Source organism: Accipiter gentilis, chromosome 20 (assembly GCF_929443795.1).
Source record: "Accipiter gentilis chromosome 20, bAccGen1.1, whole genome shotgun sequence".
In the NCBI taxonomy this organism is placed as follows: domain Eukaryota; kingdom Metazoa; phylum Chordata; class Aves; order Accipitriformes; family Accipitridae; genus Astur; species Astur gentilis.
Window position 1 is genome coordinate 27,330,695 of NC_064899.1, and position 25,762 is coordinate 27,356,456.

A 25,762-nucleotide genomic window follows, 5' to 3' on the forward strand; every position below is an offset into this window, starting at 1 on the left:
TGTCTATGATGGTAATTGACAAGTGATACCCCTGTCTTTATCTTGGATCACAGTCTTTTTTATCTTACTTTCTCTCCCTGTCCTATTGAGGGGGGAGTGAGAGAGCAGCTCGTTCAATGTCTGGTAGCCAGCCAAGGTCAACCCACCAGAACAATTTACATAGCCTTTGCTGGAGATGGATTTCTCTGTTGAGTTAGGACCCCAGTTACCAAAGAGATTCAGTCAGCACATCATAATATATTCACAGGATCCTGAGCAAATCATTTGCTTTCTTGTTGCACAGGAACAGGGCTTCAGGACTTCCCCACAACACCTTAAAGAAGTGTTGCAGAAAATAATGCATTAGAAAAATGTGCATCCGGATTGAAAGAAGGAAATTTTTAGGTGGAATGCTTGCCTCACTGGACTGAACAGCAGACTCCTTTTCTTTTATTTCTGCTTAGGGATATTTCCTCTTACAGGGAGTGCTACAGAACAAGTAACATCCTATTTGATAAGACAGGACATTAGACTTAAAGGTTAAAACAGGGAGACTCTTTCCAAGTCACAGGCTAACAGAATTCCAGACAACCCTACATGCCTCAAAAATTAATGGCAACTTTACTTTCCAGGAAGCACAGGGTCAAATCTGAATGGTTTAGATCAGTGTACAACTGCCTGTGAAGGAATGTCTTCCACTGACTTGTGTGATTTTTTTTTCTGTGACTAGAACAGACAACAATATATCTTGCCTCCTGCTCAGTGCATGCCCTCTTTTTTTCAGTGCTATCTTCTCCAAGCCATTTAGTATACCATGCACTTCCTAAAGGAGGCTACTTAGTCTAACAGGTAGTTGAAAAAACAGTATTTTTTTCTTCCATGTTTCCTCTTTAATTTTGGCAGCACTGTAAGAGCACAATGCAGACTGAAAGAGAAAAGCACAGTAATTGCTCCAAGAACTTCCAATCTGCAGTTGAAATGACTTTTTATTTCCTCCCATATGCCTGTTAAACCCTTCTAAAGCGATCTGCAATTCTAGAAAAGCTGACCTTCCAAAAGTACATCAGAAACAAACAAAAAAAATCCATACATTTTGTTGACACCCTTGCATATCAGCCTTCAAGAAAACCAGATTTCAATTTATTTACAAAGACTAGAGTATAAATCTTCATAATGAAAAAAACCAACCCCAAAACCCCTCTTCACCCCTGCCCACTTTATCAGTTGAGGCTGGAAGCAACATCTGGTGATCATCCAGACCAATGCCCCTTCTCAAGGCAGAGTCAATTAGAGCAGGTGGCTCCAGATCTCATCCAGGGTTTTGAGTGTCTCCATGGATGGAATCTCCAGAGTCTTTCTGGGAAACCATTTCCAGCATTTGACTACCCTCACGGTAAAAAAATGTATTTCTTATGCTTATGGATATTTCTGTATTTCAGTTTGCACCCATTGCCTCTTGCCCTTTCACTTGACACTGCTAGTAAGACTCAAGCTTCATCTTCTTTACTCCCTCCCATCATGTATTTAAGCACTTTGCCAAGATCCCCCTTATTCTTCTCTTCTCAAGCTAAATAGTCCCAGCTCTCCCAGCCTCTCCTCGTATATCAGGTACTCTAACTCCTTGATCATCTTCATGGCCCTTTAATGAACTCGCTCCGGTATGTCCATGTCCCTCATACTGGCAAATTCAAAACTGGATCCAGCACTTCAGATGCAGTCTCACCAGTTTTACAGAGAAATGTCTCTACCCTCCCCTCAAGCCCCCTACCTCCTTTCCCAGTTGCAGTGAGACATAGTAGGTCAGCTCCTCAGCTCATGTAAATGAGTACGGTTCCACAGAAGTCAACAGAGTTACACCAACTTAGACTAGCTGAAGAGCTGTCTCGAAATGTCATGATTCAATGTATTTTCAAGCCATTCCATTTCTAGTCACCTTGTGGCTGGTCTTCTTACAGCTTCAGTATATGCTAGAATATTTGAAGGCACATTTCTTTTGCTACGAGTTTCAAATGACCTTTTAATGAAGGGCTGAACTGATTTTCAAACCCAATTATGTTGTTAATTAAACTTCTATTTTCTCCTCTTTCTACCACCAGCTTCACATTTTTCATATTCCTGTTTTTTGGTACAGTCCCTGGAGTTTCTGCTTTCCCGGGCATTTTGACAGTTACCTTTGCAAGCACTTCTGAAATACCACCTCCAGCATTAACTTTATTAGATTATTCTTGAAGCAGCAGTGGGTCAGTTTCAGCAGCACCAATCTCCTCAGGGCAGACTTATTTTAGTTTTCAAAGTTAATAAAGTAGTAGCAGTGATCTGCCTTCTGGTGAATGTGCTAACTGACTTGAACAGGTTGCCAGTAATTTATTTTTCCCTCCACTAATCTCTGCAAACAGTATGTCTGCTTAACTGTAGTCCTTCCTGGTCGCAGACTGTGCTTCAATACCTTTGCTCTATCATAGTGCTTTTACAGCCCAAAGTCTTCCTCAGTATATCTCAGCCTATGGACTGTCCCTGGACTCTTGGTGTCAGCTGTCCAGTGTACAGGGAGAAATCCAGCAGTTTAAGTTAGTAGCAAAACCAGACTTCCATGGAGCAGGGATTTCCATGGAGCATTTTGTGTCTTACTGCATAGCAACACAAGTACAGTATAATGCTATCTGCTATTACAAAATTACACACTGACACCTATGTGTTTGACATGTATGGGAAATGGCAGCAGCTAGGTTTTAGACAAAATAAGGGTTTTTTTTTTTCTTTTGGAAATAAAAATTCTCCTGAGGGTAAGATTTCATTTCTTGCATTTTTGAGTCTATGACCTAAATTGCACTACACTGTTTTTTTCTCTCCAGTGGATAAGCACTGAATCCCAAACAAGGGACATGGTGTTCCCTCTGACAGAAACAGAGGGAAAAAGAACTTTTCTCAAGGAGTTCAGTGGTGATGCTTTTCTGCTGCACGTAACCTAGCTTAAGAGAAAAGATGATCTCTCTGATTTGGAAGACACTTAAAAACTATAAACACTCTATAACCATCCTATATTTTACCTGTTTTGAAAGTATTTGAGAGAATTTTATTATTTTCATTTCATCATTCATTATATAACCTTTTTACAAAGAGAGCAATGTTAAATTCTGGTTCTCTCATTCACCTTAAGAAATATCAGAAGGACCCTTTGCATATGGAGACTCTAATTAACACAGAACTGGCAGATAAAAACTATCCTTAAAGGGGTCGAAAGAGGAAAGGTTAAGAATGATACCATAAGTGGACAGTTCTATGTAGAGGAAGTTCTCAGTGAGTCATCCATGACCTGCTGGTCACTCACAGAGTTGTTGCAGGTCAAGATTTCCAGCTGCTATAAATGCCCTCGAAAGTCAGTGAAAGACATGAAAAACTTGATTTTCAAAGGTTATAGCCACTACTTTTTCCCACGGACTTCATCAGGGAGCTGTCAGTCCTCAAAACTTGGGAAAAAAAATCAAGCTCTAAGATCACTTTTCCAAGCAGCAATTACTTTAGATGTTAGAGGAATGTTTTAAGTATTAGAACTAGGTAGTCTGGAAAGAAAGCAGGGGGAGAACTAACCTACAAAATAGGCTCTCTATTAAAGTGCCATTCATACTAGGATAACCCCTGTTGTACAGTACTTCTTTACTTTCTCTGGTGTCACTTTAACATAGAGGGAATCTTATGAATGTAGTGCCCATAACCACAACATGTTTGGGAAATGTTAAACAATGAGGCCTGGGAAGGAAAACTAATAGCATCTTTTGTTTAAGATGTCCAGAACTGCAACTTTATTGTGCAGATGCAGGACGGTTACAGATTTCTTTCTTTCCTTCTGTTTTCAACAGACATTTTAACATTTGCCAAAACTAATTACTAGTTACACATTAAATGTTACAGATGGAAGTCTTCTACTTTTCACTACGTTCTGAAGAGCATTTTTAGGGGTGCAGTTTCTGTACGATAAAATAACTGTCACCAGACCAAAGTACCAATTGCTTTTACGCTACATATTCCCAATCAGCTAGCCTTTCTAATATTCAGGACACTTTGATCCATGCTTAATTCAGCAATATGCATATTTACATAGGAAATACTCTTAACATCAGCTGTTTGATCTTTGTTTACAGTACGTCCACTTTCTATTTACCTCAGCCTTTGCTCCCAATACAGAGAAAAGAAACATCAGAGCAATTTCATGTTATAGCACAGAGTGAGAAAGGCAAGCACTGAGATGCCACCTAGATATTTAGTTTGCATGGTTGCAGCTTTGCTGTAGGCCTGAGTTATACAAAAGCAGCATAAATTACAGCAGAAAGATAACCAAGAGAAATTGTACTGGTGCAAATTGTGTTGTACATACTGTAACAAAATATTCAGTGGGGAAAAAGCACGAATATCTTGACTGAAGGAAAAGAAAATTATTATAAACCAATTAAGTATCTTGAAACATGAGCCCGTCTTTTCATCTGGAGAGGAAGGTTTAAAGAGTAAATGGGGGCTCGGTTATAATCAAAACAATGGACAGGTAAACAACCAGAGGCCAAATCTGAAAAAGGACTTAGGCCATATTTACAATGCAGCTATAAAAACATGACTGCCAACACCACTCAAGTAGGCAGCTTAAATTTAACTTGTGCTTGTTTACAGTATGTATCAGTAGTTTACTGTAATCAATTTTTAAACCCATCAGTTGTTCTGCAGGAGAGATACACCTAGGCTGGCTTTATATTAGCCACCTGAGGTACCAGCAGCAGAACAGAGGTCTAGATTTCTGTATGTATTATAAAACCTGCCTGGTTTTCTGAGGTTTCAACAAGTCAGAACCCACTTTTTTGTATGGCAACTAATGATCCAAGATGCAGCTGGCCATCCATTCAAGGTGGGAGCTGTGGACTTATGTCCTCCTGAGCAGAAGAGGAAATTGAGGAGCCTGGATGCTCTCAAGGTTGGGTGCTCAGGATCAGAGCTCTGAGTGTGAGTAGGATACAAGACTTAGAGAAATGTGGTCTTGTGCAAACTTTCAGGTCACAAACCAATAGCATTTTAGCAGGTTAAGCAGTTAAAATTATTGTTAGTTCACATAATGGAGAAGAGATATAAGATCTGGGGCTGAAATTCTGGAACGAGCTTGCACGATAAATTAGAGGGTGAGGGCATGAATCAACAAATATGCTTTGATTTCAAGTGTTCATGGATAGTCAATACCAAGTATATTAACATAGTTGTGATAAACTTTGACAATGAAGGGTTAGGTGGCTATAAGCCTTCCACTACAGATGCAATGCTGTATAAGCTACCCCATACTGCGTTTTTAAAGGCATGCTTCTACTCAGAAATATATGTGAAAATTGGACAGTTTTTCAGAGGTAAAAAGGACACAAATGAGAAGTTTGTTTTGTAATGCTTTTTCTGCAGCAAGCAACTTTATATTGGTCATTCATCTCTCTCCTGCCAAATTGAATCAGGTAGCAAGCAAGGTAAGAAAAAGCTAGAGGCTTTGCATTGTGTTAAAATAATTCTTTAATTTTAGCACTGAAGAGTCTTAAATTTGTATCATGTTTGCTTCTGCTGTTCAAACACACAATATGCTCTATAAAGACTGTAATAACTTTCAGATGACTTTGTAGAAAGACAGGCCTATTAAAGGAATAAAAACATAGCCATGTTTATCTAATATACTAATAACATATAAAAACTCTGCCAAAGTCCCACTTCAGATACCTACTTCCTATATTGAATCTGCTTTTGACTCCTAGTGTCCTTTTGAATTTACCACCCTTAAGTTCAGAGATTTTTCTACTTCAAATAGCCAGGCCATAAAACAAAGACCTGACAGTCTATGTGACAAGCAGAAGAAACAGAGGCAAAAATAACTCTTCTCTTTGTAGTGGTTCAAAATGCAATGCAAATGAGCTGCCTGCTACCTAGACTGAAGAATCACCTATATTCAATGAACAGCAATGTAAAAACCAACCCAGATAAGACCAGTTTTGCTTCCCAAACACATACGCAGTATCTTTCAGCCAGAAGTCATTTTTGCCGTGCAGTTCTATAAGAAGGACGCTGAGAATTCAGAAACACTTCTCAATGATAAACTAAAAGCTTTGCTTCATGCTTTATTTTACTTGGCTGGAATATTTAATGATGATGATCTTTTTAAAAATATATATTTTATTTAAATATCAGTTCAGACACAACACGGCAATATTTTGGTACGAGATCCAAGTTAAAGAACAGGGGCAAAAGGAAGAAAAGGCAATTTCACCAAAAACAAAGGTGGAGAAGCCACAGCCAAGTTCCCACAGTCTTGACAGATGCTTTTACAAAAACAGTACATTTAAACTTTTTAAGAACTGGTTTTAAGCATTTTCCATTAAGTTCCTGATTTCTTTCTCTTCATCCGGAAATTCAGAAATATCCTTAAAATTAAAGGAGAAATTCTAACCTAGTCATCTGACCTCAGAAGTTTTGCTGTTGTTTCTTTAAAGTAGAATAAAATAGAACCTCCAAATATCAGACTGCCATGATAAAGGTTGTTAGCAATACCAGAAAAATATGTTTTCTCCCAATAGTAAAACACCCTGATAAATAAAGTCAGATAGCAAATTCTGCCTAACGATTGCAACACAATGCAGATGTTCTTTAAAACTTTCAAAGCAGGCGTTTGACATTGCCCAGAGACACCAGGAGGGTAAACAGGACGTTTAGGTAATCTGGGGCAAAATACCACAGTATTGTCTTTCTCTTAACCAGAGATAACTACTAGCGTCCTTAGAGTAATGATCTCCTGCTGATTTTCTTCATGAATTAACCAATATTATGCCATTTTCTACTTTATTTTGCACTGCTACCTATCAGTGTTGCTTTATATTATCAACTGTTTCCAAAGGTCCCAGAAGAGGCAGAGTTCCACTCTGGCCAGTAAAGTTTCTGCTGGCAGTCCCAACAACACTTTATCAGCCTTGTCTCTCCCCCACTTCCCCTTAATGTCTTTTTCATGTTGCCAGTGCGAGTCATCAAGCTTTTATGAACAAAACAGAAAACTTATCTAAAATAATGGGTAGACCATTATATTAAACAAAATTAGGTTTTGCTACTAATTTGAGGATAACAAAGATAGAAATAGATAAAATTATATACAACAGCCAGATGGAGGGACTAACTCAAATTCAGAAGACAGTAATGCCATCAACATCCAAGTTAAAAAGGAATAGAGTTAAGAAATAAAGAAATATCAAACTCATATCTGTCCATATTTAAGAGGTTTGCTAATTATTTTGCCTGTTAACATGATATCAAGATTTCTCCACTTCCACTGATCCTGTGAGAACTCAAGGATTCTTGGTATCCTTGTGACATTAAGCTCTTTGAAAAGTAGCACTGAAACTCATTCTAAAATATAATTCCTTAATATGATATAGATTTATTTCCATTCAAATTCGAAGTACACCCATACACCACTCCATCTTCCCCTCCCATTGTTTTAATAAATGCCATACCTGTGGGTTTTTAAAATACATGGTACAACAGGCCATATGCATTCACACCAAGCTGGTGTTAAAGAACCGTACGTCCACTGCATCTGATTTCCTCATACTCAACACAGCTACCGGGAGGGACGACCTCCAACCCCCAAGAGAGTATATCTGCCTTCAGAGCTGTAGTCAGCTTTGTCCTGAATTTACTCTTCTGGCCCCATTTCGATCGTACATGGCTCATCAATGTACCCTACGGGTTCCCATGAGCTGACTCAGCTGATTCACTCTGTCCTAATGCCAGTGATTTCATTGCAGCTTAAGGGTATTTGCATCCACTGAAGATCTGCCCCCAGATGGAGAAAGAAGAGCTCATAGATGTCTGTGTCTAAAGGCGGGACCTCTGACTCTTAAAACACCAGTGGAAAAGGTCCAATTTATTGCAAATTGTCCATTAGCATATCTGCCCTTCCTTTGGCAACAAAAGAAAAAGCCTGCTCCACTCATGTAAACCTCTACAGAACAAGAAACAGTTCAAGGGAAACAATGACCAACAACACTCCTGCTGCCCCAGATTTGTAAAAATCAGCTTTTAGAAATATTTTCTTGTCTTTTCCTGTAAGTTTCAGTTCTGGAGGGGAGAGGAGGAAGAGGAGGGGCAGCTGCCTTAGCACAGTGGGCTGAAATGTATTTGTCTCAAACAGCCAGGGACTAATACAGCTAAGAGGTAGGCTTTTACAGGTATGCACGTCTGTGTATACATGCATATGAGTGGAGTTGCAGGTGCAAATACCTACCCTATATTCTAGGATGGAAAATAATAAAGGATGTGTATCTGGATATCTCATAAAGAAAACATTATGTAGCATCTGTAGCATCTGATGAAGAAGAGAAAAAAATTTCTAATGGTCTTGATGCAGATAGGTAACTACCACGGCTCTTCACTGAAGATAAAGTTTGCGGGTTGTCACTCAAATGCCTTTTAAGGGTAGCATTTTCAGTGTTAGTAGGCAATACTCTGGTGATTACAGGGCACCTTTTTAAAACGTGAAAATGAATATGTGTGTTTTCAAGTCAATATAACTACTAATTGGTGCACATCCTTAAGAATAACAGATGACCTATGGGCCAGATAAAAATCAAGGGTTCAGCAAACTGGAAGAATAAATGAAAACAACCCTTTTTTTTTTTTCCCTGCAGATGGCTACTATGGGTGCTTTTATGGATGTTAAGTCTGAACACATTGGCCATGCAGCCAAGACATGCATGTGAACATACAGATTTGGTAACAATCAGGAAAATTAACTAAAAAAAATATCAGTTTAATTGACTATAATTGTGTTTGAGGGGTGATTACCAGATTATCAGTTCATAAGCAATATCGATCAAAACACTCTGTGTTCTCAGTTAAAAGGCGAATGTGAAAACTGTTGAAGAGCAGAGTTCACTGATCAAGATATGCTTGGAAACCAGGACACCAACATGATATACAATACAACTACATTTCAGTAGGATGCTCATGTAATTTCAACCAGCCCAATGAATGGCTTTCATTCTTGTCTAACTAAACAGGGTGCTTAGAAAGTGTAGCAGCCTATTTGACTCCTGGGATTGGTGAACCGTGTATCACTAAATTCCCACTTGCCCAAAATGATGGGAGGAGCTCTGCTGAAAGAGTGCTGGGGTGGCTACCAATGAAAGCTGAAGATTTGTTCAGAAATAGACCCAGTTTTGTCTTTGCCTCTTAGTCATTGTCTTTGTTTGCAATAAATTCCCTTTCTGTTTTTCTCTTTTTTTTTTTTTCTTCTTATTTTTTAAAGGGAGTGGGAGAAAGGAGGATATTTAGTTATAGTTGCTGCAACTGCTCTGAGCATCTATTATTGTTACTGTAACAGGATTTTTTTGTACTGTGGCACCTTGCCATTTCCCTCATATAATCTGAATGAGTTTGGGCAGGTGCAACTCCATGAAGTACAGTTAACATATGTAATAGAAAAATTTATGCACCTATATATTATATTGGTTCTTTCATAATACTTAGAATTAAAGTTGAGAAAATCTCCAGTGAGCAGCCAGCTGCAGTATAAGACTGAGTGTCTTGCTTTTATACTTCATTGCTTTGTACTGTACTGCCAGAAAGCTATTTTTAGACCTGCTCTGCAGTTGCACAGTTGTTGCTTATATCTTGTCTAAAGGAAGTAAGGTTGCCCTACTGAGACTTTGCCCTTCTCTCAAGGGTAAACTAAAATCCATTAAACTTAAATACATGCTGTAAACCCTGCACATTAGTGGCTGTGATGGAAATATTATGTAGTTATTTATAACAAGATATCCATTTGGGGAAGTGAAATAGATAGGCATATCTGGAAATTATTGCCTCTTCATTCTCTTAAAGTCATTGTCTTTGTGCCTAAAGCTTGAAAGTTTGTTTTGTTGGCACCATGACAAAGTAAGCAAATGTATCTCCATAGACCGGATCACTGCTGCCTACAACCCCACAATAAATAACTTGTGAAAGGTAGCACAGACATTCTACCAGATCCTATATTGCTCCAAAGAAATCCACACAAATACTTCTGATTACAGGAGATGTTTTTCAAACACAGCTGTTCATATTACCAGGGGATAAGTAAATAGTAGAGCCAGAGACAAATATTAATTTAACCTACCTAAATATAGGCATGTACCTATAATGGTAGAGATGAACAAGTATCTACACATGCACATGCGTGTGCACACACACACACGCTAAGTCATTGTAAAATTGACTACAGACTTAGTGAAGGTGTCTTATCTTGACTCTGCTTCTATAAATTACACAGATTCAGATAAATATTATTTAACCATCAGCTTTTGTAGTTGATGCTAAAACAGGGGACTGAAGATGGAGGAAACAGGAAGGGAGGAAATAGAAAATCTGAACAAGAGATTCCTTTGAGACCTTCTATAACATGTCAGCCATGCTGTAAGATGAAAGAGCCCCTGAGCTAAAAGAACACATTACTTAATACTAGTTCTTCTCTGGCGTCTAGTAACCATCTTTTCTGAGTCTATGTTATGCATCCAAATGTACTCAAGTTAAAGGGCGTTACATCCAAAAGCAACACCCAGTGACTTACAAAGAAGACTTACTTACCTGTGGTTTTCTCTGCTATTCTTTGAAGAGATCCTGCACAGTACTGACATTAAATCCACTTTGATGAAATTTATACACACACACTAGATGCAGGAATTGACCTTGTCAGTCTTTCACATAAGCCATTATGCCTTCCAATGAACTTCATCAAGGTACAAAAATGTTCTTCATAGCTTATGGAGAAAAGCAGAGAGATGCACTAACAGACAACTAGTTGATCTTACAAGATTCCATGAGGTTTGCAGCCAACTGCCTTATGAAATGTTAAGAAAGACAGCCACAGTAGAATTCTTAGCAGTAAGAGTTAAAGTTGTTATACTGAAATTGTAGCTTTAATTATTCTAGCTCAAAATTCTGAACAAGATTATGACTTCTCTGAAACAAAAGAATACAGACAACAGCCGCACCTAGATTTCTGGGTTGGAAGCTGAGCCTGAGTCTTTTGCTTCATGCCTTACTATAAAACAAGGCAGACACCATGGGTGAAAAAGATAGTATTAAAAAAAGAATGTGTGTGCATATATGTATGTGAAAACATTTTGCCTCTCTTCTTGCAATCACTTACTTGTGATCTCCAGTCTACTTTAACTAAATCTGTGCACTCTCTGCATTATATTCTCGTACATTTGAAAAAAAAAAAAAAAAAAAAAAGAAAGAAAAGAAAAAAAGAAAGATGTCAACAAGATGAGAAGGCTACATAATGAGTGAGCAGGATGAGAGAGATGACAATCAAAGCAGGACAAGGCACTTGACTGATTCCTGGGCAGCTTCTCCTACCTTGTCTCCTAGCTTACCATTAATGTTTTGTGGGCTTGGCACTACAAGCAGTGGGAAGAAAAAGCTAGGAGGAACTTTTTATTCATATAATTATGGGAACAAACCAAATGTAGCCTTGAGAACACGCCTATCCAAAATTAATGGCACTAAACACAGATAATCCTGAACTAGAATGACATGTTCAGGATATAGAATTATTTTTCTAAGGTTAAATTGAACTTCCAGACTCAGAGAGGCCATGTGGGAAAATGGAAGGAGTTTGTTTGAAGAATTTAAAACAGTTGTGATTTTACTAACTTATGTCTGTTCTGGCAGACAGAAGCATGTATTGTATATATAAATGCCCAGGATATGTTTTGCTTGAAGTTCAAAGCCCAAGCTGTCACATTTCCATGTCCATTTGCAGTGTCTGAAAAACAGAGTTCATGTGCAAACAAACCTTGAGACAGACCCTTGAAGCAAGACAGACAGGTAAGCAGGGACTAAGCAGAGTTTCAGAGACGCAAGACCGCAACATGCCAAGGGATTGAAAAGTTTGTGTTAGCTTCTGTCCTCCTTCACAAAGCATCCTGAATTCAAACAAGCTAGTGTGCATAAAGTGAAGAAAAACTTTCCCACCACCACCAAAAAGGTCTCACCCATTCTAAACCCAAGAGCAGCAAAACCAATAATACTTTTTTCTCCTTTGGCTATTTACCTCCTTTCTATTTAAACACACACTACAGACAGACTGTCATTACCATCATTAGTAACACCATCACACCATCAATCCCATCATTTTCCTCTCCAGTCTTGCTTCCCACACTAAATTCTGTTCAACGCTTCCTGATGTAAGGGTGTATTTGTTTCAGCGTGACTCCTCCTGTTCCCCATGCACACCATATGTCATTGCTCAATACGTCCCCCGAAGTACTCTGTAGCTTCCCAAGTGCTGTCTGCTGGCACCTTACCTGTTGTTTACGTAACTGCATTCCTGGTATTGGACATAGAGTACCCCCTTCGCTTGGTATCATCTCTAATTTAGTAGAGGGGTGGAGAAAAAAGTACATAACCCTTAAATCCTCCAGCTTAATTTAAGAGTTTCCTTTGTTGTGTAACATGGAGAGATAATCCCTTTCAACCTTGGAATTTGGAATACAGAATTGTTCCAGTCAGTCAGACTACGACCTTCCATGGTAGGGTAAATTTTGCCCAGACCCTGCCTGACCTACACTGTAGGCAGCTGGAGCTCGACAGAGTTCCTCCATGCCCTGACTTACTGATTAGATCTGCACTCGAGGTAGTCTTATCTTTGTCTTGCCTCCTGGAGTGACTTTGGACCTACGTTAGAGGCAGACTCTTTCCGGCCCTGCCTCTTCCTGTTCCTCACTGGACTTCCCGGATTGTCCCCGGATGTCGCTTGTTACTTCGCCTTCGCTGATGACCCCTGGATTGTCGACAGACCCTCTAACTTCCCCCAGCTTGGCCCAGCACGGAGCTGGCGGGGACCCCAGCGGTGAGCCCCCAGCCTGCACTGGGGTCACCTGCAGCTCCCAGCTTGGCCCTCTCTTGGAGCAGCCCTGTTTCTGCTGCTTTCTGCTGGGATGGCTCCCGCTCTCCCCCGGCATTTATTCATTACAACAGTAGCACTAGAGTTGCGTGACATGGAGCAGACACAAAAGAAGATCATCTCCTTTTCCGCATGACCTACCCCTATTTTACTCTTGCGGGTATGCTCACGGAGCTGAGCATGTCCACTCTGCCATCGCTGTATTAAAAAAAAAAAAACACACAAAAAAACACACAGGGATCTCAAATACCAGACTGCAACAAACCAGTACAGTGAAATGGTGTAACCATCTCATGAGACCAAAGGGTTCTTGAGAGTGTAGGATGAACAAGCGCTTTCTTCTTTATCAGTTTTGGTACTTTGTATCGAAAAGGGAAGATCTAGTAGAGCTTTTTTTTGACTATGATTCTATTCTGATAGTATTAGAACGAGGCATAAAATAGTTCTTATGACCTGCAGAAAATTTAAACATTTAAAAAAAATTCTTATCGCAAACCAGGGAAAAAAACAAAGTCAGAATACACAAAAGGTTCACGGTGCAGAAATCCTTTCTTACATATCCAAAGCAAATTAAATTCATTTGTTTTGTTTCAGTAGCTCATAATGTTCTACTTCAATAAGAATTGCTTTCCATTGTAGTTAACTTAAGGATGATATTAAAAAAAAGAAATCACTTTCTACCACAGAACTAGAACTTTTCAGTTTAGCAATGTCAAGCACGAGTTTTACAACACCAGAATGTTTGTCCTGCGTTAAATTATTCATTTGTTTTCTGTGCTGGCAGTTGGTGAAGCCCGTTCTGTAGCACCAGACTTCCTCCAGACCCTGCAGAAACAGCTTAAGGCACCCACCGCAGCACTGACAACTCCAGGGTGGAACCAAGCATTTAAAAGCTAGTTTGAAGGGAAAGCATTAGAGATGCTGGAGACACAAGAGCCGTACTGTAGCCCCCAAATGACCACAGCTAACCATCACAGGCAAAGATTAAAGGAGTTTGTCAAGCACTTACACACTAAGCCTCATCTTTATATAGAAATACAAAATCAATGCCATGTTTCTTGTGCAAAGAAATGTCCCTTTGATCTTCTACTCTTTGACATCTATACAGCAGTACCTATCTGAATATTTAATAAATGTGCCAACTTCCCTCCTGAGCAGAGTATACACTAAAATCCAGCAATGAACAAAGCAGCTCAGGAAAAAGAGGCAAATAAACAAACTAAACAACATCCTAAGCAATCTTTTGAGTCAGAGGTCAGATGAATCTTTAAAAAGATACATATTCTTTTAACAATTTTTTCACCTTTTTTCCTTTTTTTTTTTTTTTTTTTTTTAAATTTAATTTAATTTTATTTTATTTTATATTATTTTATTCTTCCTCTTCAGCATTCCATGTGGCTAATGTCAGGTCAACTTCCTTTTGCAAAGCTTCTAGCCAAGGTTTTTCAGAGGTTTGGGCTGACACTGCAGCTTCTTGGGATCTTCCCTCAGTTGCCGCTAGGGAAAAAAAAAAGGCTTTTGCAGGCCATATTTTTAATTACTAGCTTGGTTCTTTTTAAAATGTCATTTATTATTTAAAGCTCTCTTTTTGACTCCCACTGTATTTGAGTTGCATTCAAGGCCTGTCAGTTAGGAATAAAAATTGGCAGTTGGAATACAGCCACTGTTAGCTTTTAGAAAGGTTACCAGTCCTTTACCTCCTTCTGCAAGAAAATACAACACCCAGGAATTTGGGAGGTTAAACCAACTGCGCTCTTTATGCATCGTGACTGATGCTGCGGCAGCTCTCCCCCATGTGAGACGATGCTATACCATTAATGTAGGAGCGTGCTGATGAAAACAGCACCAAAATGTCTCAACTGACACCGTAAGAACTCCAATGGGGCAGGGACTCACGAATCTGAGTGACTGTTTCAGGAACTAAATACAAAGATAAAATATTACTTTATGCATTCATTCTCCAGAAAGACATACTCATGTAGTTTGAGAAGCACCAATGTTAACAGAAGAAGGAATGGGAATCAGGACTTCTGTAACGGATTAATAGTTGTTGGGAAGTGGTTTGGTGCAGTGATGCTGTTTTGGCGAAACATATACCGCCAGCTTTCTCTGGCATATGATCCCAATACATTTGACCCAGCATTTCAGCAAAACTGATCCTGCAGTGGAGAATGCCCTTTACTTTGCAAAGTCTTTGTTCTATACTTGGAAGAAATGAAAGGGCATTTCTATAGTGAATAGCATTAAAAATATTCCTTTCCTAAATAACCCAATAGCATTCTATACGTAGATTATTTTTAAAAAGCACTTAACATTTTATAGAAATACATTCCAGCTGTCATAGGGAGCAAAATCCCTGTAGTACCTAAGGGTTGGAAAGTACCCTTTGTTTTTGTTACCTGCAATAACAACTGATTTTTCTGGCAACCATCGCAACCAGTTGTTCTTTTGTTTCTTTGTTAATGAAGTTTTACACTGGAAGGCTTCTTTGTGTGTGGTTCTAAAGAGAAATTAGGTAGGAAAATTATGTCTGTCGTTATGGCATTTGAGGAAGATCATATCAGGCTAGAGTACATTGTTGCTAGATGCTCTGTTGGAGTGGCAGAAAAGAAGAAATTCTGTCACCACCTTTTCTTTCTTTGTCAGAAGCATTACCATAAAAATGGATCACATGGGTAAAAGAGTTTGTTATCACAATCTTTACCATTGAAATACACTCTATCATAAGACACCATGAGGTTTTCCAAAATAATTTTCATTGTTTCCTTCAAATATCTCATGATGTATCTGCAATACAGGCTGCTGGTGAAACACATTGCAAGCAAAATCCCCCATTTTTAAAACTAGACGTTTATTTCACATGCTATCGAGCACTTTCATGATCTACTATTTCATACAAAAGTAGGTGAGAGGAGACTAAATTCTATATCAAGCTTTGCTCTGGATATACTATGCGATTTGAGAGTTTCTAGTCCTCCAGATGACAGGGTTGCTTCATATGTGTGGGCTAGACGTTTTATAAAGTAACACAGTTTTACAAAAACAGGTATTTGAAGCCTGGCAGTGAAGTCACCAGAAGTGGACAAGTGAGAAAAGAATTAAGAGCACCAGAATCACACACAAAAATGTACGTGTCCTGTTCAGAACAGTTACTACAGTTATCCTGTGTTTTTCATTATTTTTCTAAGGGTTACACAAAGAGTAGCTAACTCCTTATATAAAGAACATCACTTCTTGTGTTAACTCAAAGAAATCAAAATTGCGCATAATGGTAATTTCTCTCTTTTTTAGCTTGTAATCACAAAACCACTGTACTTTGCACTTGACATCACCATTCAGTTTGCTGGTGAACAAGGTCTTACACACATCTCATCCTGATGATGGCTGGTAGTTTGTATAGAACACAATTGCCAACAGCTCTTTCCTTTCCTTTGGGGTCCTGTTCAATTTCTTGAGCTTTCAAGTTATTTCCTATTCAGACTGTATTGTGCAGTGTAGTTCCCCATCTTTAAGGGAAAAAAGTGTTTCATGGAACAGATGCCCATAGTAGGAATAGCTTGGGTCTACTATTCCCACCTAAGTCTGTTACAAAATAATGAAGGGAATCTCTATTTTAATGACTTTTTGTATGGTGTGTCAGAATTAACAATTTTAGAATTCTTTCCTTCTTACCTAGTAAGGCACACTTGCTAAGCGTACAGTGAGCTTCACTGGGGTTAGAAACAATAATTGTATTTTGGTTTTCCCTATAAATGTTTTCAAAATATCTTTAAAGTAACATGCTTTGATCAGGATATATTTTCTAAGAATGCCTTTATAATATAATTTCATTGACATAAATCTGTACACTGCCAAAACATAAAAGATATGTTATCCTGCCATTTTCCATGAACAATATTCTGCAGATGGTTCAGTTCCAAAGTGCTCATTTGTGCTGGAATGACTGATTTGTGCATGTGAGTGAATATCAATACAAGAAAGTAAAGCTCCTACATGAAATCAAATGTCTCTAGCTATTCTGGACATAAGGATGCAGATTCAGTGAGAATTTGGCTGTATTTACCTACCTTAGAGTCAAAGTTCAAGTAGATATAAGACAACACTCAGTCAAACTTGTCACAGAAACTTGTCACAGAAACCTGCAGGTCCAGCACTTGGCAGTTTCCCAGTACACTTCTTTTTTTCTCTATTCAGGTAGCTCCATTTGCAGCAACCAAAAAACAGTTTGAGCATTAGGGTTAAAACACTTTTTTAGACTTTTCTTGATTATATATGTTTTATTTGTACTTTCATTTACGTTTTTGAATTATTTCAATTATTATGTGTATTGAAATTGAAAATAAAAAGCAGTAGTAGACTGAAAGCATCTAGTGTCATGTTTACATTAACCCTGAAAAGTTGTGGGTTTTCCTACAACATCTAAATCCCACAAATTACTATTGTAATAAATTGCAGTTAGCATCCTGTTACATTCATGGTATGTATTAGTTGAGTAATGTTATTGTCCCTTTAGGATGCTTATTCTAATTTATTCCTTTGCCATCTTGACTACTGGTGCAACTTTATTCTCATTACCACAGTATGATTTTTATTGCTCAGGATTACACAACACAAAATGTGGTATTTATTTTTAAGAGAAAGTAATTTCTCCTTTAATGATTGATCTATAATGTGGGATAATAAATTGAAGGGAAAAAAATTCCAACAACTTTCAATAACTCTCAAATTAAGTAATTTTGTTCAACTTTCATAAAGATAATGTGTATTGTAGAAAAAAAATACAGGATGCCTGAAATTACTTGTACTTAGCATATTTTACATGAAAATACCATATTTCTGTCCTGGAACAGATGATTTCTCACTGCCATCTTTAGGCATTTAAATAAAGGCCTAAAACTAGAAGTGTAGGATCACAACATACTCAGAAGAGAGAGGTAAGACATATACAGAAACTGTTTGACACTACCACAGTTGCAGAACTAGCTGTTGACTAACTCCAGCACTCAAAATAGCTCATTGGAGACACAAAACTCCCTCTGTGAAGTGCTGGAAGATATTTGGTCCCTAAAGTAGGCACGTGTTTAAAATGGTATATTTACACCTGTTTCTTCCACATAATGTTAAAGTACAGACATTTGTTTCCACATACTGAAAAAGATGTTGCACTTAGAAGTATTTGAACAAGGAAAAAGGGATTGTTGATTTTACCTCAAGGGATAACCATTTCTAGGCTAGGCGGTCTCTCCCCAAGATCTAAATGATTCATTTAGTCGGGTAGTCATTAATGGGAGCTGCAGCACCGGCTCATCTAGCCCCTAGTCTGTAATCTGTCAGCAAAGACAAGAGGGAAGGCAGGCAATTTACAGTTAATGCATAATAAAAATCTAGGAGGAACTTCACAAATGCTGTAACAGTGCCATGTTTTGTAGATAACGACACTATCCAGAAACACTTCAGCCAGAAGAGAAACAATGTCAGCAGATTACTCTATTCTCCTCAAGTAGAAACACCATGGTAGAGCAGGTATTTCCCTGCAGACCGTGGAGAGGACCATGCTAGTGCAGATATCCACGCCAGGGCCCATGGAGGACCCCATGGTGGAGCAGGTGGAATTTCCTGAAGGAAGCTGCAGCCCATGGAGAGTCCACACTGGAGCATGTTTATCCTGAAGGACCGTAGCCTGTGGAGACACCACAGTGGAGCAAGTGAGAAGTGTGAGAACACAGGAGTGGTGGAGAGGAACTGTTACGGACTGACCACAACCCACATTAACCATTCCCCTGTGCCATGCAGGGGTTGGGGCCTGGGAGGAGTTACAGGAGTCAGGAAGGAGGAAGTGAAGTTGAGCCTGGGAAGAAGAGGGGTGCAGAAACGTGTTTCAGTTTTTGTCTTTGTTTCTCTGTTTGTCTTTGCCTGAATAATCCAGTGGCCTCCTACGATGGAGTGACTACATTAGTGGACAAGAGAAGAGCAACTGATGTCATCCACCTGGACTTCTGCAAGGCCTTTGACATGGTCCCCCACAATATTCTTACATCTAAATTGAAGAGATATGGGTTTGATGGATGGGTTATTCAACAGATAAGGAATTGGCTGGATGTCTGCATGCAAGAATTACAGTCAACAGCTCAAATGGAAACCAGTAATGAGTGGTGTCCCTCAAGGGTCTGTAGTTGGACCAATACTATTTAATATCTTCATCAACAGCATAGACAGTGGGATTGAGTGCACACTCAGCAAGTTTGCAGGTGACACCAAGCTGAGTGGTACAGTTGATATCCTTGAAAGAATGGACGTCATCCAGAGGGACCCTGATAGGCTTAAGGAGTGGGCCCATGTGAACCTCATTAAGTTAACAAGGCCAAATACAAGGTCTTCCACATGGGTCAGGGAAAACCTCAGTACCAGTACAGTCTGGGGCATGCATGGATTGAGAGTAGCCCTGTGGAGGACAACTTGGGGATACTGGTGGATGTAAAAATTGGACATGAACTGGCAATGTGCGCTTGCAAACCATAAAGCCGACCGTCTCCTGGGCTTCATCAAAAGAAGGTTGGCCAGCTGGTCAAGGGAGGTGATTCTCCCCCTCTACTCCGCTCTCATGAGAACCCACCTGGAGTACTGTGTCCAGCTGTGGGGCCCCCAGCACAAGAAAGACATGGGCCTGCTAGAGCAGATGCAGAGGAGGGCCACAAAAATGGTCAGAGGGCTGGAGCACCTCTCCTGGGAAGAAAAGATGGTAGAATTGGAGTTGTTCAGCCCGGAGAAGAGAAAGCTCTTAGGAGACATCATTAGGACCTTCCTTACTAAAGGCCCTAAAGGGGCCTTGTAAGAAAGTCAACAAAAGGCTAAGGCTTGTAGAGTTAGGACAAGGGGAAAGGATTTTAAATTGCAAGCAGCTAGATTTAGATTGGATATAAGGAAGAATTTTTTTATGATTAGTGTGGTGAAACATGTTGCCCAGAGAAGTTTTGGATGCCCCGTCATTGGAAGTGTTCAAGGTCAGGTTGAATAGGGCTCTGAGCAACCTGATCTAGTGAAAGATGTCATTATTATAATTTTTTTGTTTAGAAAAGGTTGCACCTTTTCTGCCTATAGGAAGTTGTACCACCTATATTGAGATTAACTATTATTGTCCCGTATAAAACAAATCATTAAGAAAATTCATAAGTGGTTGTCATTTATTCCATGATGAAGCTGAGGAAAACTGTGTAATCATGTGATTAAAGGCCACATGTATGTAATGTCGCTCAATGAATCTACATCAAGAAACTTAATTGAGACTGGCAGGCATTTTAATTTAATTACCTCTAAGTGCTTCACTTTCCCTCTGTACTCTTTCTGGGAAAAAACCAAACCAAACCAAAACAAAACAAAAACCCCAACAATATCTATACTTCTGTAAACAACCAGAAAACAAGTCAGTGAAATTTTGTAGAAATTTCAAAGTCAAGGAGTAGTATTATTTAATGAAAAGAGCTAAGGCAATGCTGCACCTTAACAGAAATATGAGTTTCAAGTGGTTGGGTGTCCTGTAAAATTAATACCAACTTTGATTTTATGGCATTCCTTATGTCTCTGCTAATATGGTTGTTTCTTCTCCTGAGGATAATGTTGCTGTGAAAGTTGTTTCACATGTAATTGTATACACTCAGCTGTTTTCTCTGGGCACTTGTGTCATCCTACAGATATTTCAGTCAGATGTGTGATTTTATTCTTAATCTTTTGTAGAAAGATGTATGGAAACAAGCAAAAAGACTTCACATTAACTGTTCATGTTAAAACACAGCCTTCAGGCATGTCTTAAATGTGCATTAATCTACTCATGATTACCCCACATTCCTGAAGTCAATATATTTATACAAGCTATAGTTATTTTTGCACCTTTCCACTGTAAAAGAAGAATAAAACCAAAATGGCTTAAAATCTACATAGAGGAGAGAATCACCTAATCTAAGCCCACAGGTACTGTCTGCTATTTATTTTAGGTTCTTTATGAGTAGAAACAAAGAGAATGTAATTGAATGCATGAGGACAGAATCATATTACTGAGCTAGCTATATGATAGCAGGCGCTTGGATGAATTGCTATGACAGTGTACCAAGGAAGACATGAAAGCTACATTGTCTTACATAGATTAGGAGGAAGAGGAAGTTAATAATATTTCTCCTATCTAATATTTTTTCCATAGCTGATTTTCAGGGCATGTTTCCAGGGAAATGAAGATTTAGAAAAATCACATTGGCAAGGAGAGGACCAAAATGGATGTTTTCTGAGTAGTAGGACTGTCACATATATCAAGTTCCAGATTAGGAACAGGGAAATATTAAAAGGCTTGACCTAGATCTTCTCTTTTGCATTTAGGAACTGATTCAAATCTGCCTAAGCAAATGGGAAAAAAATCACTGTTATGTGGTTCAGTTCTTTAAATAACCTTTCATATAAGAATCTCAACATAGTTTACTCACAGTTTTTATTACCTACACTGGAAGTAAAGACTGGGCTTTTGAAAATGAGAATGATCACAATGCAAATCTGTGATTTTGGATGCCCATATTTTTAATTGGTTCTCTAATCCAAAAACCATGGAGTATGATTTTCAGAAGCATAATTCTAAGTTCTGTCATTTAAATAATTTCTAATTCTGTCATCAGGTCTCTTCACTTTGAAAACCACAATTTCCTTGAACTCTAAGCACCCAAATACAGTATTAGCTTATGGAAACTAAATTCAGGCTTGCATGACTAACATGTTCAGAAAAGATCAAAAGTACAGATAACATCTCTCAACCATCAAGCTAATGGACTGTTGTGGTTTAACCCCAGCTAGCAGCTAAGCACCAGGAAGCCACTTACTCACTCCTCCCTGCTCCCAGTGGGATGGGGGAGAGAATTGAAAAAAGAACTATAACTTGTGGGTTGAGATAAGAATGGTTTAATAAATAAAGTAAAATAAAACATAATAATAACAACAATAATAAAATTTAATAATAATAATAATAGTAATTAAAAGGAATATTTAAAAAAAAAAGAGAGAGAGAAATAGAGCCCAAGAAAAGACAAGTGATGCACAAGGCAATTGCTCACCACTCACTGACCGATGCCTGAGCAGCGAGCAGCCCCTCTTGGCCAACTCCCCCCAGTTTATATACTGTGCATGACGTTCCATGGTATGGAATATCCCTTTGGCTAGTTCGGGTCAGCTGTCCTGGCCGTGCTGCCTCCCAGCTTCTTGTATACCTGCTTGCCGGCAGAGCATGAGAAACTGAAAAATTCTTATCTTACGATAAGTGCTACATATCAACAACTAAAACATCAGTGTGTTATCAACATTATTCTCACACTAAATCCAAAACACACTGTACCAGCTACTAAGATGAAAATTAACTCTATCCCTGCCAAAACCAGGACGTATAAGAATAGGTATACAGGAAGGTATGTGAATAACCTCAGCATACCTACACGTTGTAAAAGCAGCAGTACACACCTCCTTAAACATCTAATTCACCTCCTGAACCACAGTTTTAAAGATATTTCCATAAATCACCCTGCCTTTGTACTTAAGAGACATTAAATAGTTATTCCCACTACTGTTTGAAAAGATAGACGCTTTCTTTAGCCACGCATTAGAGCATAACCTTCGTAGCTTGTGAGTGCAGGTGAAGCATGCCATCGCCTCTCTTAGCAGCCACAGCCCTGCATCTCTCCCACCCTGGACAAAGACAGAAGCTGCACAGCACAGTGCAGCTTTCTCATGAAAGCAGCTGTGCTCTGTGTGGTAGGTGTAAGAAGAATTTTATTGCAGCTAATTCTTTAAGGGGAGAGTAGTTGCTCTGCTTTGGAGGGAGGGCAGAATGGCACAGGGACTGTGAGACAGCATCCCCAAATCAATTCCTGTCTGAGCAGAACCACACTGATATTAAGTAAGTACTTAATTTCAGAATATGTCTCTTGTTTCAAAATTCCTTTTACAGGTCAAGAGTTATTTTTAGGTGACAAGACATTACAGTACTTCATAGCCCACAGACTTTCTGCTTCAACTGTTACAATTCTCAGTTTATTATGAGATTCAATAGCTGTTAAAAAAAACTGTGGCTGGATACGCTAAAATTTTAGTGAAATTGAGTCTCTAAGGGAATCAAGTGTTTCATCTGAGACCAGGATAAGTGATCTGAAAAGCAAGTAAAGTTGTTCCTTCTCTCTCTGTCCCTGTATTTCCCCTCACACTCACACACACCACTAACATTATTTATCCTACAGACAATTTGCAGAAATGTAAATAAATAGCAAACAACGTTAGTTTTCTTACACATAACAGAAGGTTGCATTGCAAACAACTTTTGATCCCATCTGAATAAACACATTTGCCTTGCAGCTCCTTAGAGAGAGAATTCACTGAAATAAAGTGAATTTCAACGGCCTTGGCAGATGTTTAAAGTTCTCCACATACAGGAACTGAATAAATACTTACCTGAATATGGATAGTTACAACCAAGAAGTTTGAGTTAAATTTTGGTCTCCCAACTAATATTGGTAAAGAGAATGGGACTTTCAAAACATTCAAAAGCAGAAGAAAGAACTTCAAGAAACCTAGGAGTTACACAACCCTAACAAACATGAATTCTTTCAAATGAAGCAATTTTCACAAATCCTGGGGAACCTGTAGAGAAAGTCACTTGAAGCAACAGTGATGGCAGTGCTAGTTATCAGGCAACATGCAGGCAGATCTTGATTAGTCTGATTATGCATCGTCCTACACTCACTTCAACCTGAAGTGTTGTTTTAAGCCACCTGTCACGAAAGGGCAGTTGTTCAAAAATACAGACAGAGCTACTGCATTATCTTCTGTCAAATTCTTCTCTGCCTGGCAGTCTACATAGGCCTGATAACAGTAAGGCAGCCAAATAAACAGTAAGACTCTTACATTTCATTACGTCCAACTCTATCTCATGTATTTCTTTTGTTCAACCACAGCGCACAGTCTTACAATTAGGTTGTAGCATCTCAAGTCTGAACTATACAATTTTGGCTGCCGCTGCAGCTCAGACCCCTTGAAACCTTCTTGACTTTCATGCATTCCATCATCAGTGATGTCTCAGAGCAATGGACTACGGGACTCCACTACAGATGCTGCCATAATCCTGGTATTTCATGGCCTTTGATATTAAATGCAGTCCACCAGGTGGCTTAAGCTTTGATTGCGTCCACAGGGAAGCACACGAGCAGATCTATTTCTTAGAAGAAATGGGTTATTCAGCCCAAGTGGGGTTGTGCCAGAACCCTCCTGGCATGCAGCTAACTAAATATTCCAGTTTCAAACAATTACCATTTCTGACCAGCTCTCGTTTCACCTAAAACACAGTGGTGGCCAAGGAGATTTTTCTACCCAAATTGCCAGACTTGGCCAACAAAAGTCTGTGATTGTTTTGAAAAGCAGGGGTTCCTGAATGCTGTTTGAGAACAGCACATTCTCTGATTTGAATGGTTACTCATGCACTCGTAGAAGATGAGCATAACATCCTTCACAGAGAGTACAGTTTACCATTCCAGCCCCAGGACGAGCAACAAAAGCAGTGCTATAACATATGTCATCACTAACTTACTGTTACTGCTAAAGCCACTATCCATACGTCCTGATAAGGGATGTCTGAGGTTTTCCCATTAGCCGTTTCCTTTTTCTGTTTTGCTAGGCATTTTTGATATTGAGATTTGTTAGTCACACGTTGCCTTTGTCTAGGAGCTGGGGGATAAACCTTTGCAACACAGACTGTGAAACAGAGAAAGAGAGGAAATGAATTACAGATTGAAATGACAGCTTTGGTGAGGGCTTTTTGTTCATCTAGTTAACTGTGCAATAGTGCAGTCGAATGAACTGTTTCCAGTGTACCTCAGAAAAAGTATGAAGGAGCAATGAGTATGTATTTCTTTCCTCCTTTTAGTACAGCATACGATGTCTTTAATACTATTTCAACTTGCAGAAAAGAAATTGCTACCAAATGTTTCTTATAATAGAAGTTGTTATTGCCTATGAAGTTTTAAAGTAGTAGTATATATAAAAACATAACTTAGCAATTAATCTTCCAGGGAACTACAAGAAACCTCAGAGAAAACTATCTGTATGAATAGCTCCAATCACGTCTTACTCAACTCACTTTTTACACTATCTCTTCAGCTGGATCAATATTGTATAAAAATAGTTGTGTACAGGCATTGTAAACTGCTTTCGAAATACAGCTCTTTTGGTGTCTGATACTTACGTTTAGGAGAATGTAGAAGGTATTCAATATGAGTGACCCAGGTTCAAGCTGTCAGGAATACAAAGAACTCACTAATTAAGAAACTGATATAGATTTGCTTCTTAGTATTCAGGGATTTCAAGAAATCTTGGAGCTTGTGTTTGCTTCAGGGCAATTTACAAAACAGTTGAAAATAGCAATATTTTTTACTTTCCATAAAACAATTTCTTATTAGGGAAAATAATATGTATTTCCATGTAGATCTATATCTAGAAATTATGTTGCACTTATGTATTTATTAATTAATAAATGTAAACAAACATTTTTTTTAAAGAAAGGGGGAAAGAAATAGTAAACACAAGATACACCACATTTTAACAATGGCTATTATTCATATGAGCTGTTAGGCTCCTGGAAAATCTATAGACAAAAGTCATTCTAGACACTTGTAATGGTTATGATCAATGTTAGGTTATGTGATTATGGATCTTGATTACATTGGTTAAAACGTTTCCCACAAGAGATGAAAACATGAAGCAAACTGTAATGAAGAGCACACAAAAAGGAGAATGGGAGACAATCTCAAATCAATCTAATTT